The sequence below is a fragment of the Pseudopipra pipra genome, chromosome Z (genome assembly GCF_036250125.1).
Source record: "Pseudopipra pipra isolate bDixPip1 chromosome Z, bDixPip1.hap1, whole genome shotgun sequence".
Lineage (NCBI taxonomy): Eukaryota > Metazoa > Chordata > Aves > Passeriformes > Pipridae > Pseudopipra > Pseudopipra pipra.
The window spans coordinates 17,632,021-17,639,913 of record NC_087581.1 but is presented as its reverse complement, the minus strand read 5'-3'; positions in this window follow the sequence as shown (position 1 = coordinate 17,639,913).

Sequence of the window (7,893 nt, the reverse complement as noted above, 5' to 3'; positions counted from 1 at the left end):
AAACACTGAAGTAATACACTTGTGAACGCAGGAAGAATCTATATCCATTAATATACCCAAGCTTAAACCAGATTAGGCCCCAAAATGGAGGTTCACAGAGCAAATTCATCCAGTACCCACAGAAATTAATAGAAGTCTGACTTCTATTAATTCACTGACTTCTAAGAGCAGTGAATCACACAGTTAGTCACCACTGCATGAGTTTAAAACTACCTATAGATGGGTAGTTTCTTCTCACAAATATATATGCTGATATTTTATTCACTGGAGTCCTTTTACAAATCTTTAATCGTGCTCAACAGAAAATAGGGATTCAGTTTTTAGAATAAACATTTTGCGTGTCCCAAACCACCTAAATTAGAAAAGCTTCTGCATTCATAAAGAAAGAGAATAGTTTTGACTTATTTCTTTACTTTCTTTTTCTCTGTTAGGAAAGAGGACTGCAATCAAGTTTAATGGCTGCAACAAAGAGCTAATTTCATTCTGGTATAGAACAACAGAAAAAAGTCAGTTTCTTTTTTGTTTTCCTAAGAATAGTCAAATACACGGGACAATAGAACAGAAAATTATCATGGTTTACTAACAAAGGCGAGAACTATCCCTTGCAATCCAAGGGTATCCATCTCCAGGGGATATTCACAGCATTTTAGATATTTATCCATGCAAGTACCAAACAAAGTGAAAATGAAAACAATTCTTTCTAAAACCTAAAGAGAATATGTGAGAATTTTGTTATATAAGCATTATATATACTGGGAACCACAATTACCAATAGCAACATCTCCCTGGGTTACCTCAAGGATATTCTAAGGCAAGCTGCTGACTTACAAAAAGAAGACAATTTAAGCACCTGCAGAAATACTTAAAAAGTATTACATTATGTACAGAAATACTTTCTTCATGTGTTGTGTAGCAGGTCGTATGGACCAGTTCCAGACCTCTGGAACCATGGGTTTCCATGGTTGAGTGAAAAGATACAGGGTGGAAGACTACCAGAAGGATTCTCAAAAACATTGCCAGCTCACAGAAAAATTAGTGTCTTTTGAATTGTACAGTGCTTACAGCTAGCCCAAAGTGTTTCACAATGTACACACACTTTCAGTGAAATAAATATGGGAAGAGTGAAAGCAAGCCCCAGGAAGATGACACTGTGCATCTCAGTTTGCAATAAAGGGTCATTCAGCACTGTTGCAATTCTCCTCTGTAGCTCACAACAGCACTCGTGCCCTGTCCTGAGAAGGGAGGCCTGTGAGAGGCCTAAGTAGTGGAGTGGGACTCAGGAAGGTGACAGAGAAAGAATAGTAAGAAAAGCAATTTGACAGGCACCCTGATGTTCCTTTAGCTGGCAAAGGTCTTTCTATGTGTTTTCCTTCATACGTATGCATGAGAGCACAAAATCCCACCTCCTCATCACAGAACTCCAAGGAGATTCTGTTGCCAGGATGCTGCAGCATTTTTTACCTAATTTTATTGTTATGTGGGACGGCACTGACTTGAGAGATCCGACTATTCTCCTTTTTGTGATGTGCAATAACTCATATTCATATAGACATTTATACACACAATGCTGCGATTAATAAAACTGGGTTTATTGTAAGATAACTAGGATTTTTTAATGTATATCATAGATTTTTCTTTCCTGGTTGGTATTTTCTTTTTCTATGGACAAACATGTTAACCATGTGCACACAGTTCCCTAGTTTGATCTCAATACAAACACTTTTAATTTTCAGATGTAATGAAAAGATCCCCCTGTGTATTCATAAAGGCTCTCCTGGATATTTCTCTCTGGTTTATAAATTGCTTTCAAAGCTGCTTAGGCAATACCAAGTAGTTCATGATAAAATCTGATAAGTACAGTGTCATTCTGGAAAGGGGCAGGCAAAGCAAATACAGATAATATAACAATCGATACTGAAACACAAAACCTAGAAACATAAAATTTTGTTTATTTCTGAAGGCAAGGGGAGAGAATCTTTTTTACTGAATGTTTATGTAGTCTGAAAAGAAAGCCTAGTCTAGTAATGAAAACTGTACAGTGCAAATTCATTTTACACTGGAAGAAAAACATCATCTGAATGCCATTCTTTCAGCTGTGAGTACTGCTATACTAGATTTTTAAGGTGTCCAGTTTGAAGAGTATGAAGCGCATACCTGAAACACCCACATGTGCTCCTTGAGTAATGAGAGGGAATCACGTAATTTTGTGTGGGGAGGGCTGTTTTGTTACAGCATGAGAACAAGGAGAAGAGGAACACTTCATACATTAAGGATTAACTTTAATAAACATCATAATAATATGTTTATGGATGATCTACTCATATGATGTTCCTTTAACACTACTGCAGATACAAGAAGCTATTTCCAGGATTACAGTTCATCTTTTCCCAAACTGAATGTTTGAGACAGATAAATTTCACCCTTAAACTGTAATTTCTTCCTAGCAGTTCTAATGAGGTCGGGGGTCAATAGTAGCAGGTAGGCAAGAAGAATCCTTACATCAGTTCTTGTTAGAAACAGAGCTGAATTAGAAGCACAGAAGAAAAAATTCAGTGCATGAAGTAGGGAAAGGGGCATCTGTATGAATGAGATCTGATTCAGGATGTGGATGGGATGGAAGAGAATTAGGGACAGAATCTTTCTCTGTCTCTAAAAAGAAGCCCACCCTTAGCTGAAGGGATACAATGCCAGCAGCTTGAGAGGGGAGCCCATGCAGACAAAATGCATGAAAGACGCTGTGCACAGTGCAAATGAGTGAATGGTTCAATGTCTCAGAGGACAGCTGTTTTTTGGCATGGCACATGCAAATTATTCTTCTTCAGCCTATAATGCGTTACAAAAGATGTCATGGACTTTCACTTAAGTAGCCTTCTCTGACCTCCACAATATTGTTGACAGTGTTATCCATTTGCTTGGAAGAGCTGAAAATGCAGGTGTTAGATATTGTGATGCCTAGCAGAACATGAAAGACTTGGTGAGTGATACTACAACCTAGGTCTATCCAACTGTTGGAATCTTATCTTGTTCATGTGCCCTAGAGATGTCTCACAGGTCACAATTTGAAAATCTTGCTTTACAGTACAATTGCCTTGTATTATTCTTGCTAAGAGACTCATATACTATCTCATCCCCTAAAGTACCTGGATGCAGAAGACCTGATGTGATTCTGGTGTATGACAGATGAAATTCGTAGCTGGATTGCTGATGATACAGCCAAGCAAATTTAACAGCCAGATGCTACCAATACTGGCAATTCTTCCTCCACATTATTTGCTCTTTGTGCCCTGGCAGATGGGAAGGTGTGTGTTGGAGGAATTTCTCTGACTCAAGAAAGGAAATGCAGAGGTGTGTGCACGGGGGAATGCCAACATATAGGCCCTGACTGTCACCTAGGCTGGCATTTGCTGCTACAGCAACAAAATGGGTTAGAAAGCTAACCTGTCATAAAAGATAACAGTTTGTTTGACAAACACTTGTCAAAGGACTGGAAAGTTATGGCAGCTTCAAATTTCCTCAAAAATCCAAGGCAAAGCTGAGCTTTGTTGCCTTTAATTCACTTTGGAAACAGATAATGTAAATAGGAATTTACACAACATGAGTGTTTCCAGACTTATTCTGTAATGCTTATCCCACTTTATTTTACACTAACAGTCAGAAACAGATGATTTCCAAGTATCCAGCTGTTTTACTGGTAAAAATCTGTCTAGGAAAGGAGATATTTTAGCTTGCACTAAGGATTTTACAAGTGGAAAAATATACTTAGACTCTCTAGTAGTTATGGTCTTTCATATGGAAGAATGTACAGCTAATAAAAACATGGAAAATAAAGTTCTGTATACTTTCTTGAAATTGACCTAAATAAAAACTATCCCAGAACATACTCCTCTCAATTCCTGCTTTATGCAAAGTGTAATTGCCCTGAACTCCTGTAATTGTTTATTTCCATAAAACTTTTCTGAAAACGATGGGAATTCTAGGTTCTAGCTATAACCCTTAGGAAAGGCTGTAGGGTATAAGGTGTAAGAAATGTGATACTACAATCAAGTCCACAAAGAAGGCTGTGTCTTCCACAGTCTTTGCACACATCTGTAGTGTTGGACCAAAGTACAGGGCAAACACTTGGCTCTTTCCACTGTATTATGTGTTCTAGAAAGAGTAAATCTCAGTCACATAATAGGAAAAAACCATGGTCCCTCTGAGATGGACACTTCATGCTCTTATAGTGACTCTTATTTAATTTAGAATCCTCCTCTTTCAATAGCTAAACTATGAGTTTAATTAGCCGTATTTAATAGGTAGAAATCACTATTTTATTAAATACACATTCTCTGGGAAGATGTAGTTATGTTTGAAGAGAAAAATCTTCTGTCCTTCAGAGTTAGGGCTGCTAACCAATACTGAGAAAAAGGAATCACATATCCCTTATTTTCATCTTTATATTTCTTGTATGTTATCACTAGATATGTGTTAGATAGATGTGGACAAAAGCCGAGCTCCAAACCTGACACTTTCCAAACTATCTGGGAGTTCAGGAATAACAGAGCCCTCTCCATGTGAGGTCCTAGGCTCTGGAATCTTTGGTCTACTAGTTCCTGGATTTAGAAACATTCCAGGCATGCTACATGTTCCTCTTGTCTTGCAGGCATTCAAAGAGGATGAGGCTTGAGAGATGGAAGGGCTGGAAATGCAAAGAACAATGTAGGTGGGGTTTCATAACACTAGTCCCTAGAGTGTCTTTGTTTTTTGCGGGAGAATATGTAAACAGAAGCATCAACAAGAAGAAATCCTGATGAACTGAAGTACGTACTGAAATCTTCTAGGCTTTCACCATTCTAAATTCTGAAAGGTACATAGAGCTGTGGGTTGTTGTACATGTCTTTTACTTGTTCCACAACAAAAACAGTACGAAGAAACCACACAGTGTAATTGAGTCCCAAATAAACACACTAAATAATACACAAACATGCAAGATATAGCTAGGGGCATACTGCTGCTCTGACTGATTTCTGGCAGCTTCTGTGAGCACAGAGGGTGCTATTAAAAGGTTCACAAGTGATTTAAAGAGACACTAGAGTATCCTTATACACTATGAAATCAAAATGGTGCTGCAGAAATCAAATCAATAAATAAAAATAAATCTAGACTATAAAAAGAAAGTATTCCACTATGTTGTCCTTTATTTTTTCATGAGAAAAAGCTGAATGTAATGCTTGAAGGAATTTAGATCAATTAGAATAACATTCTTAAACACCACAAATCATAACTGAGAAAGATTCAGACAATAATGCTAAAGTAATACTGAAGTGGTCAGTAAGCTGAAATGGTCTGAGCTGTACCAAGTTTCAGCAGCCTGTGAGGTAATCTAGTGCACTGTATTTATGCTGTATTTATAGTTGCTAATCAAGCAAGTAATAAATAATTATATACAATTTTTCCTCCAAACCAAAATCAAAACAATAGAAACCTTTAACATAGGTGCAATAATACTATCAAGACAAACATATTGTCCTAGTTAGGACAGCTGAGACCAGTTCATCACTGGATGGGTGTAACCCAAAACTGTGTATTCTATAGCCTTCCATGCCATTTCCCAGAAACTGGTATCAATGAACCATTTACACCTTCTGCACATAGAGCCTGACTCCTCAGGCTATAAACTGGGTGTTAAGAGGACTGTGAGATAGGAGGTTGCTTTTGTCCTCACACCCATTAAGGAACCCCCCGCCCTGAGGGAGGTACTGGGCATTCCTGCCTGAACTGGAGGATATATAATCTTGGAGTCTTGGGACCTTTTTAACCACTCGTGGGATCCAGAGGAAGACTGCAGATCACCACTCAACCAGACTGCAACCACCACTCTCGACCGGACTGCAACCACCACTCTTGACCAGACTGCAACAGCAGTCTCACCAAAAGGTTTTCCCCTCTCCTTTTACTTTGGACTCGGGGCCCAAAGGACACCACTCTGTTCATGCCCCAGGGTGCTGGGTTTTATATTTGGGTTTTGTGGATTAAAACGAATTGTCTGTCTGTATAATCGTACTTATTTATTATTTTATTAAACTGTTATTCTGACTTATAATCTCTCTTTTGAGTTGAGTTCATTTCCCCTGCTGGTTTACCTTTAAACCAGCACACATATCCGTATTTATGTGCTTGTAGTTTTATATTTGCATGGCTCATTACAGACAGTGCTGTTCAGTTTAGACTGTAACATAATACATCTTGATATCTGTTGTTTTGGGATTAAGCAATTCAATCCCCCATCAGGGTGTAAAAGTGAAAAATGATAGAAGAGATATCTCTAAAATAAGCTTGAAATTTCCTACTTTGTACATTATTAAAATTAGAGCTTTAATAACACATCAGCTGCCACCATTTTATAGCGTTCTAACTATGGACTCCCTTGGTGGGGCCGTGGGAGAACTCCTGACTAAGCTACAGTTAAAGAAGTTTCTGTATTGAACACCAGATATATGAGAACTGCAACCAAGATGAAAGTGCAACCTGCCTAGAAGAAAACTTTTCAGAGGTGGTGAACAAAGTGATGCACTCTACAGAAGCTAAATGTCAGAACCTCATGTTCTCTTCCATACCTACTGACCGCATTACTGAACTGGCCAACTTTTGAAAGAACCAAATGACAGGTAATAAAAAATTAGTTTTAACTTAAACCATTTAATAAAATCATTGCCTTTTTACATTTGCATTTACTACGTTGTATTCAACAGATCTTTTGTTTTCAATAGGGTTTTTCAATAGACTTTTTTAATACATTCTCAGCTTAGGGTGAATGATGCTAAACACAGCATGAGACAAACGTAGCACAATGGGTCACATAGGCTTATTTATGATACAAATTCTTTGTGGGGAACTTTTGCACAGTATATAACTGGTAGAAAGTCATAGTCTTTTAAAAGTTGCTTCCAAGAAATAGACTGGAATCAGGACAGAAGATTTCTGGAAAAAAACCAGAATTGTTTGTGTGTGGCTTAGCAGCACCTCTTAGGAAGGATTACTGATTTCTCTCCAAACGGCAAATAGCAAGTAAGGCCCCAACTTCTTCCACATGGCAGCAAAGCGAGGATATTTAACTTACAGAGTTTTTTCCACCTGTGATTTATGGGAGCATTAATATAGGGATTTTCTATTAAAGAATTAACAAACCTACCATTGTGACATTCTGATCCTCAGTTCCACTAAAGCTGTGGCGTTCTGATCCTCAGTTCCACTAAAGCTGTTTTATACTTCTCTGGCACTACCAGAATGTTAAAGACAAAAAGGAATATCTGAGAATGTCTCCTCACTAATCAGACACTGGTAGCATTAACGGATATAATTTGAATCCCTGATACAGGGGATTAGGACACAACTACTCTGTGCTTTTTGAGGGAAGTGGAGTGCAAGGATGAAATCCTCCTCCATGTTTTACCTGTCTTGGGTGTGTGCATCTCTTTTAATTTATTATCTCCCTGAGGCATAGGCATTTTGTAAAGCACTTACCTAACATGCAAGTTCAGCAATCATCTCTAAGCAATTCACACAACCCTCTCCTCTGCCTTCAACTTTTTTTTCTGCAGATTCCCAAGTGGTGTAAAATGAACCAGCAGCTTCCAAAAAGCCAAACAATTAAATGCCTGCCTCTCCTACAATGATGTAGGCAATGATTTTCTGAGTATAAAATTTGCATTGTGCTCCTCAATGTTATTTGAGAAGGAAATTCAATATCAACATTAGCTAGAATGAACTGGACTAGGAGTCATGAATGCCCATCATTTAACCAAGGAGGGCTGTTCTTTCCACCACCAGAGCAGGCAATGCTCCTTATTGGGACAGTTTGTGGGAACCACTAGAACTCACACATCTTTCTGTTCTCTGTTTCAAAATGGGAAA